This window comes from Mytilus galloprovincialis, chromosome 3, assembly GCF_965363235.1.
Source record: "Mytilus galloprovincialis chromosome 3, xbMytGall1.hap1.1, whole genome shotgun sequence".
NCBI lineage: Eukaryota > Metazoa > Mollusca > Bivalvia > Mytilida > Mytilidae > Mytilus > Mytilus galloprovincialis.
This window is the reverse complement of record NC_134840.1, coordinates 82035865-82046508: the sequence shown is the minus strand read 5'-3', so window position 1 is coordinate 82046508 and position 10644 is coordinate 82035865.

Sequence of the window (10644 nt, the reverse complement as noted above, 5' to 3'; positions counted from 1 at the left end):
GCAAGATTTAATATGTTGTTGCAAGGGGAAATATATATGTAGCAAGTCATGTATTTGCCGAGATCAGAAGATGTGTTGCACTGAGCTTTGTCCATGTCAGGGTAGTGATACCTGCCAAAATATATATTGTAAAGAGGACATCGACCTCGAAGATCAAATGACGCTGATGAAGATGAAAACGATACCATTGACTAATAGCGAAAGAGCATTTGAGCAAAGGGGCAACATAAAGTTTAATTTGCCTCACTGTTATTCAATGTAAATATGTATATTATTATTAATTTTGTGTTTTTGTAATAACTGTACCAGGTGAAATAAATGGTTGTGTACTTAAATTCCGTATGCGATGATAGTGGTACATATAAAAAAAGAAAAAAAGAAAAGACAAAAAAACCTTGCTAGTGATCTTCGACCTTGACGTGGTTGGCAAGCTTAAGACAATTAAATCATAATGTATTTATAACTGTCGAACTAACAGGAGACCAAAATAACATAGATTTTTAACTGTGCTGTAAACATGGTAAATATGCGCTTTAAAGCAGTTTTACGATATGTTTTAATACAGTTTTATCAATATTTTGTCGGTATAAAAAAACATGCTAGGCGAGACATTAGAACTTAAAAAACTAGTTATATATGTTATTAATATAAAACCAATAGAATTTGTGTGTTTCCGATGCAAAATTAAATATTACCGAGCGTTTTGCGTCAGTACCTGTAAAAATTATGATTTTCACAAAAATACGAGATGTTTTCGTTTTAAACACTTTTTTTTTATTTTTTATTCCAGAAACAAAAATTGGATAGATTCTAGTTTATTAAATGACATATTTTATCTTATATTGCAGATGAATTTGTTTTTAAACTGCATTTTTCGAACAATATCGTCAAATTATGACTTATATTTTTTCCCCCTTTTTTGCCGTTTTTAGAAAAATGTGACCATTTCCCAATTTGACGACCAGGCAATTCTGAATGTACGATAAAATACCTTTTAAATGATATATCATATAGCCGTGTGTTAGGTAGGTGCATTAAAAACCTCCGAATCCTTGTTTTGGCGCTCGCCTATATGTAATTAGTCTATCTTTTTGATTAATTTAAATATTTTCCTCTTAACTCTGGACCAATTCATTTCCAGATATATATATATATATCTTTCTAATTTGTTATAACTAACTTCCTTTAAAGTACAAGGTTTTTTTTCAAGTTTATCTTGCACTTTGAAGTATTAACATATTTTCCTTGCCAAAATAAAAAAAAAAAAAAAAAAAAAAAAAAAAACAACAACAACAAATGAGACAAATAAGTCATGGTATAGTTTTGCAAAACATAAATTACTTGATATTGTTTTCATATGAAAAATAACAGATGTCTAGATCATGTTTCAGAAATATTGATTAAACTTTTGTAAATTTTTATCAAGTTTTGAATCTATATAAATTATATTGCAGGTAAGATTGTTTTATAATTTTTATTATCGGAGTTAACATTAAATATGAATATGGTGATTTATGTCGGTCAATGTGAAAAAATAAAATAAAATGAAAAATGTTTTTATTCTTTGAATGCTTTTTAAACTTAAGTTCTTAGTTTCTGTTTTTCTCTTTGATATTCTTTTCGGTATATGTCACCTCTCTTTCTGCCAAATATATACACATATATATTGTTTTGTAATGGTGACTATACCATCTCTTTTTCTTTTAAATTGTTTTGCAGGTGGATATTATACACCTATTGACTGGGTGTGAGGGTAATAGCAAGTTTGTTGTCCCTGAGATACCAACTATTGCTCGAGGCGAAGCCGAGGGCAATAGCTGGTTTGCGAAGGGACAACAAACTTGCTATTACCCGCACAGCCAGTCATTATATGTTTTATCATACTGAACAAATCAACTTTATAAAAAGTTTGCATAAATCATCTGAGAGAAAAGAAAAATGTCACATAAACATGCACAAGATGAACTTTATTTTTTTTTCATAGTTTTGGTTGTATTTATAAATATTTCATTTACTGTAATCAAGAGTCAAGACTAGGAAAAACTCCATGCATAAAATAAATACACTAGACTAGCTAAAGTACTTACACAGACCCATATAATACAATTTACTATATTTAGATCTTTTAAAATTTCGTCGTGAAGATTTTCTTATTCTTTTTTTTTATTGCTTCTGGTAAGTGATATATTAATTTTAAACTAGAACAGACACAAAAAGATTTAAACAAATTACGATATCATATTGACGTTGCCAAGCGCAAAAATTCAAGAGAAAAAATTGTGACGTCATTACTGTTCAATGAAAAATAAATATGAAAAAGGACGGGAATTATGTTGATGAAACTATTAACCGGGGTAATAGTCTTTGAAACTATTGACTGGCAAATATTCTGTGAAATAGAATAGCACAATTATTTCATTACTTTTTGTATAGAAAAAACATACTGAGGTATAATAAAAAACATTATACGTAACAATTTGTACCAGGTCAAGAATATGGCAGTTGTCATCAAAAAGTTCGTGTCTATGTATGTTGGTGTTTGTTTTTGTTGAACTTCAATCTTCTTGTAGTTGTTTTGTTTTCCTCTTATAGTTGATAAGTTTTTGGTGGCTTTTGAGCACTGACATACTACTGTTGCCTTTATTTCTGTCAAAATACAGTGAATTAAAGTGCGGTTTAAAATGGTAAAGATTACTTTTTCATTAAACGATAACGACCAATTCCAAAAAAAAGCCAGAGAATTCAGTACAAACTACTGCCACTGTCTGATGTACTGAAAAATTATTTCGTTACAACTTACGAAATACGTCACCATACATTATGGTGAAAATAATAGTTTTGTTTTAGTAACGAGGTTCCACTCTAATTTAAAATGCCCCATCGTAAACGAGGACACATCTTTACACATTCGTCCAAAGAGCTCTGGGAGGGGGGGTATCTACATCAAACACACTCACTTTTTATAAATGACAACCTCTCATAATTACTGCAGTTGTAGTTCAACTAACAAATCAAGTATCAGCCTTATTTAGATTTCAGATCCTGATATAAATCACTTGATATGTTTGTCAATGATAATTTCTCTAATATAAACAAAATGATAGAGATTTAAGCAAATATAGCCACTGTATGACCTATAATATTATATTATATGAGCAAAACCCATTAAAAGAACTAAATACAACTAACATTAGGACAACATACAATAAGTTCCGATCTGGGAGTACTCGTAGTGTTATTTTTTCTAAGTTGATTAATTTCTTTGGTAGTATTTACTCATCTTTAATTATGTAAGGTTTCATTACTTATTCTAAAAACCAAGAATCTGAAGGGCAGTAAATCAACACATATAACATTGGTCAATAAAATTCTTGCACGGGTATGCAAGTTTAATATGTGGAACTATGCATATAAAAGATGAAGAACCTAAGATCGATTTCCCTCAGTATTTTTAATAAACACAAACACACTTTGCCTTCGACTATTTGCCGATTGATTACTAAAAATATCAACCTTATTCTAAATTCGTGTTTGCTTTCGAACTTTTTTCATCTGAGCGTCACTGGATGGTCTTGTGTGGACGAGGCGCGCGTCTGGTGTATTAAATTTTAAACCTGGTACCTTTTGTTAGCTATTATTCGCATGTTTCTCTGTCCTATAGGTTCTTCCATTTATTTGTATTGTAGTCCTGTCATGTTATGTTGTCATTTTAATGTTATATTTAACATTACCATTAAAGCGGGAGGTTTGGCATGCCACAAAACCAGGTTCAACCCACCATGTTTTTCTTTAGAAAATATCCTGGTCCAAGTCAGAAAAATGGCCATTGCTGTATTATAGTTCGTTTCTGTGTGTGTTACATTTTAATGTTGTGTTTCTGTTGTGTCGTGTGTCTCCTCTTACATTTGAGTGTGAATTCGCACTGCTATCAGACGTGTCACGGTACCTTTCTATCCAAAATTCATGTATTTAGTTTCATCTTATATTTTTTATTCTCATCGGAGTTTGTCTAATGCTTAGTTCGTTCCTGTATGTGTTACATTTTAATGTTGTCTTTCTGTTGTGTCCTTGTTCTCCTCTTATATTCGATGCGTTTCACTCAGTTTTAGTTTGGTATCCGGATTTGTTTTTTTCTATCGATTTGTGAGTTGCAAACAGCAGTATACTATTGTTGCCTTTATTTGTGTTAAGGCGAATTTTTAACAAATACTAGTAAGTAAAATATGAAAATATTCCTTGTAATACTTTCTACTCTAAAACTTAAAATCAAAGCGGAGGACTATTGTGTCATGAAATAAGATTTCACGATAATTTATATCATAGATATAGGAAGATGTGATGTGAGTGCCAATGAGACACCATCCAAATAACAATTTATAAAAGTAAACCATTATAGGTCAATGTACGGCCTTCAACACGGAGCCTTGGCTCACACCGAACAACAAGCTATAAAGGGCCCCAAAATCACTAGTGTAAAACCATTCAAACGGGAAAACCAACGGTCCAATCTATATAAAAAAAAAAAAGAGAATTGAGAAACACGTATAAATTACATAAACAAACGACAACTACTGTACATCACATTCCTGACTTAGAACAGGTACAAACATTTGCTTGCAGCGGTATCATGCCTATTTCAATATAAAACCTTAAATACAATTTATATATTTTTTTCATAATTTTTGCTCAAATGTTACATTCGTCTAAGTGAATTTAATGTTTTCCCTTTTTCTTAGCCTCTCACGTTTTTGAATGTTTTTTTTTTTTTCTTTTCCTCTCTCTTGTCTAAGAATAGAAAACGTTCGCATAAAAAACTGCAATACCTCATTTTATGTTGCACTTTGTAAATACAGCTGTTTCTCAAACCACGCCTCTTTTGGGAGAGATCTAGAATATTCATAGAAAATTAATTATGATTACAGAGACATAACTTGGGAATGTTACCAGTAAATATACATGTGTATATTGTTTATATTGTTTGGTAACCCTATAGTCGAGGAGGAGGTAGTTAAGAAAATTAGTGTTGGTTTAAATTCTGAGAAGTTCAGGGCATATAAACGTTGAAAATATGCCGCACAGCCCTATATTTTGACATTTGAAACAAATTGTAGTGCATATGAACTTTCAATTCTAAGATATGATTTTTTTTCAAAACTTCATAGTAAAAGTGGTACGGTTTAAGCCGTAAAGAAAGTTCCTATGGGAAATTACATTGTCAATATTCACAGAAATGAAACCTTTAAGCAACATACACCATGAAGCATATGGGAATACAATGTGAACAGAAAAGATAAACACAGCTATGGTGTTTATGGTGTTCACGCATCGTTGTAAATATAATGGAATTTGATGCGACTGTCAAACTGGGGATAGGTTTAGCGCTATAACACCAGGTTCAATCCACCATTTCTACATTTGGAAATGTCTGTACCAAGTCAGGACTAGGACAGTTGTTGTCCAATCGTTTAATGTGTTTTATCATTTGATTATGCCATTTTATTAGGGATTTTCCATTTTGAATTTTCCTCGGAGTTGAGTATTTTTATGACTTCACTTTTTGTCACTCTTGTTATGGTCCAAAATAAGTTAGAAGCTGTGCCCCAAGTCATCCTTACAATGCATAATACTTTTTTTTATTTGACATTTGTCGACAGTGTATTTACAATGAGTATTGGAAAATGTATATAAAATTCGGTTTCACTTAAATAAATGTACCATCAACTAGAAAATAATATTTATTGGAGTCTATCAGATTTATGTGTATTTTTTTTATCTTAAAATTTTGAAATTGTGTTTTTCTGTCGGTTATGTATGATTAAACAGTGTTGGCTGCTTTGTAAATATAACTGAACTATAAACATGTGTCAAAGAAGTTTCAGGTCGATTTATGAATTTCTAACAGAGTACTGTTTCCTTTATTTATCTATAATAAATATAAAAGCATGATTTAACCGCCTTTTTCGTCAAAATACTCTTGTATAAAGTCAAAAGACAATAACAATTAAAACCAAGGAGTAAACAAAGACTCACAAAACCAAAGGACATTTACATCAACATTTATAAATAATAATTAAGAACCAACACGAACTCCACTAAAACCGGGAGTGAAATCAGGTGCTCCGGAAGGGTAAGCATTTCCTGCACCGTATACGGCACCCGTCATGTTATTTCTTTGTTCAGTTCAGTAATGATGGAAGGTTATTATGACTGAGGAAGAATATCAGATATGATTTCTGACACACTTTTGTCATAATGGCCAATCAGCTCATGATAGCGACCGTAAAATTTCTTTAGTGATGACCTTAATTTGATTGATTCATAGTCCTGTCTTAGCAACTTTTGAGAAAGTAGTATTCATCGTTCAACAAAATCAACGTACTTTGAGCTAGCTCTAGAGTAACGTATCAATTGAGACACATTCATCCATATGATGGTGCCGCTGGGATGTTGCTACACAGAAATGGAAAGTTGCCTATAGGAAAATTAAAATCATCGCGTTTGTCATAAATTTTAGTATTCAACCTACCATCAGTAGTCATTTCGAGAAAAGGTCTAAATATGAAGCAGAATTATCTGTGTCGGTAGTATCTTTCATTTCAAGTTCACTTGGATATATTATATGTTTTCATACGAAGATTGTTTTCCATTTGTTCTTTTCTGTGATAAGGTCGAGCGTTTTTGAATTTATACCTCGATGTAGTTTTGTTAATACTTTTTACAAACAGACAATCATTTTCTAACTTTTAAGTTTGTTCAATGTTAAATACTTTGTAATTACAGAATCCTTTAGATTATAAATTGGCAGAGGATTTTTTTTAATTATAGGTCCGGGTCGTTCCGATCTCCATATATTTCTGTTTGGTCGATTAACCTTGATCTGTCATCAAAAGCTGTGCCAATGATTAATTTCTCCAAATCTGTTGTTACTTTCTTGACCATAACTCTGTGGTATTCATATTGGTGTGGTGTCCTATTTCACTTCCATCACATTTACACACTCAAGACAGGTTAAGTTTGTTAGATAATCAGTGAATATGTTCTGCTTTACTGATTGTTCTTGTTTTAATAGTCCAATCTCTATTTCATACTTATGTTGTACTTTCATGGGTCCTTTTGACGTCCTGCAAAGTGTTGACATTATTTTCTATCTTCTTAGGCTACTTGTATTGCCAAAACGCATATCCCATCGTTCCTTTGAATGCGTCTATATCTTTTTATTTATAACATTTGAATGTGAAACTAAATATCATATATCGAATCACACCACTATAGTGTTGTTTTATTACTGAGTTCATTATAAACACTCTGACTACTCTGGACTATATTTAATCCTGTGATATCATTGTAGAGGTACTACGTTATGAAGATCTAAAGTCAAACACCTTGACGACAGCTATCGGATTAATTAAAAACAAACATCCTTTATCCCGTCTCCTGATTTCCAATGTAGGATAACACTGTAGCTTAATGTTGTCCACATTTGATAACGTATTCTGATAGAACCTTTTTCGTCCTTTTTTTTTGTTTTGATCATTGCTTAGATTAACAAAACATATTCCTTTAAGGTGGTATTGTAATTCTCACTTCTGTTTTGTTCATTATGGCTTACTTCTTAGACCTGATTTAATGGCATATATACAATTTCGAAGTAGCCTAGTGCTACAGACAGATAGATTAGTTACAAGGCTGATGACCCTACTCTTAAGTTAAGGGAGAGTAGTACACATTAAATAATGATTTCACGGTTCAGTTAACAAGCAAGCTAACCAAAGATATTATCTTTAGCTACACACTCAATGAAATCGGCTGTAATATTTTATTTTTCAAATATTCTTGTTTTTTAGTCTAAAGAAATGTTTCGAATACACATCTTTCACTAAAATGATTCACAGGTTAAAATTTCCAGAACGCTGTGAATACATTGACATTATCATGTACCACATAATCAATACAGTCAAAAGACCATACATCAGTTATATGTAATGTAAAGTACAGGGCGTATAGATTACACAATGTGTAAATACAGCTGTTTCACAGATCAAGCCTTATTTAAGGAAGATATGTGATATTCATACATATTTATTTTTCTCACCTACTGGTTCCCAGATAAGATCTCTATGTTTCAACTCATAGAGACAAAGCCAGGGCATTTTACAATTATAAATACAAATGGATAGCGGCCAAATTGAGTTATGAGGAACACCCAAAGTGAAGTTAGGGGAGATTTGAAGCATCAGTATTAACTCTTTGAAATTAGAGGTATACAAATATTGCAAATATGCCTGCAAAGCCCTATGTTTTGTCATATTTGAAAAAAAAGTAGTGTACATGAACTTTATATTTTAGAAACTTCATAGTTTAAGTGGCACAGTTTCAGTCGTAAAGTAATTTCTATGGGATATTGGATTGTCCATTTTTACAGAAATTCAATCTACAAAACAAAAAATAACTCGGAAGAATGAATAATATTAGTTCGAGGAATCACGTTCCAGTTACTAGTTGATAACACTTTCTAACACACTGAATATTGCAATCGGTAACAAGTCTCATATTAGCCCAGATTGAGTTTAAATTTAAGCTTTTTAGAAGAAGAAAGACAACTCTTGTCTTCTTATGCCTCTTTTAGAATAATGTGAAGTCGTATGTTGACTCTTGTTAATAATGCGTATCATCATGTCACATGTGTTTTCTTTACTGCTGGGCGATTGTATGGCCCATAAATTTTGTTGAAAATAAAACAAAAGTTAGCATGTACGATTCAACTTTAGAACCCATGGCATTATGCACAATCTTTTAATGCATTCATCCCCCTAGCAAAAGACACGTTGAATTGTATGGATAGACTAAATAAACCGGCTTGATTTCTGTTTATTTCAAGTAACAAAACTACAACCACCAAGAGCTACAAATAACATGACGTAATAGGCTGTCTATATAGTAAAGGCATGGTAAGCTTGTTGTTACTACATGTCTTTAAAGATATCCTCTGATATATGTTTTGTATCTAATTACTTAAAATTGATGTTTAAAAAGTAAAATCACAAAAAATACTGAACTCTGACGAAAATCGAAATGGCAAAATCAAAATCTCAAACACATCAAACGAATAGATAACAACTCTTATGTTACTGACTTGCTACAGGCATTTTCTTATGTAGAAATTGGTGGATTAAATCTGGTTTTATACCTAGCTAAACCTCTCAATTGTTTCTCATGAACGTTACGTACGATAACAGCTAAGAAATACTTAGTACTTTGCAAAAATTGATACACGAGGCAAGATGAGATAGTAAATTATTTATTTTACTTGTAAAAAAGGATATTGTCATGTATTTGATTTTTACTACTCAATGTTGGTTTCATACTTTTATAATATGTGCTTCTTATTGACTCAGATTTATTCCTCTTGGAGGGTATATTCCAAGCCAAAGGCAAACTACTGTAGCCTCTTATTGCATGAGGTTTATTACTTTTGATTGGTATATTCCAAGAGGAAGATAAACTAATATTGCCTCTTATCAAACCAGATTACACCCCTAAGTGGGTATATGCAAAACCAAAAGTAAACTGCTGTCGCCTCTAATTGGCTCAGATTTATTCCTCTTGGTGGGTATATTCAAAGTGGAAAGTAAACTACTGTTGCTTCTTATTGCCTCATGTTTATTCCTCTTGGTTGGTATATTCCAAGTGGAATATAAACTATTGTCGCCTCTGATTGTCTCAGGTTTATTCTCCTTGGTTGGTATTTTTCAAGTAACAGACGAACTACTGTCGCTTCATTATGCCTCAGATTTATTCCTCTTGGTTGGTATATTCCAAGTGGAAGGTAAACTACTGTCGCCTCTTATTGCCTAATGTTTATTCGTCATATTGGGTATATTCAAAGTGGAAGGAAAACTTCTGTTGCTTCATTTTGACTCAGATTCATTCGTCTTGGTGGTTATATTCCAAGTGGATGGTAAACTACCGTCGCCTCTTATTAATCAAAGCCAACATTTGTGCAATGAATTCAAAAAAATTCTTTTCAGACATGTGCAACCATACTATCAGACTACCAAATTTATGATATGGTATATCTTAAATATCTTATCGGCCAAGCTTTATTCAACATACAGCTTACAAAACCATTGAAAAGAGATCGATTCCTGATACTCCTCCTACGTTCACAAATAAACAAAAGTTCTATCTAGTCATTGTATTTGCTAAAATTCATTGCGATATTAGTACTTAACTCCTCATTTGAAATCGTAGTTTTATAACCTTACCGAACCCACTCCTTTAACACAAAAACTATTTTAAATTATCAGATGTGGCTGCGTATCTATACATCCTACAGCTAAATGAACGCTAACTCAGTATTAGACTACTAAAAGTTGAATTATTACAATACCATTGCCTGGTATTCTGCCTAAACCTTCTCTGTCGAGCAGTGAGCCAGGATACCAGGCTATCGTTACCATAATTATCCTAGGGGCTAAGACTTTTTAAACCATAATTAAAGTTGTTTTTTTTTTTTAAAGAAAAATATGATTATATAAAAATATTTTAAAATTTCAAAGCTATTTTTTTAAATAGCAACCGTTTCAGTATACTGATTAGAGGTTTCGTGAATATATATTGGTAAGTAAGTTTACATGAGTCAAC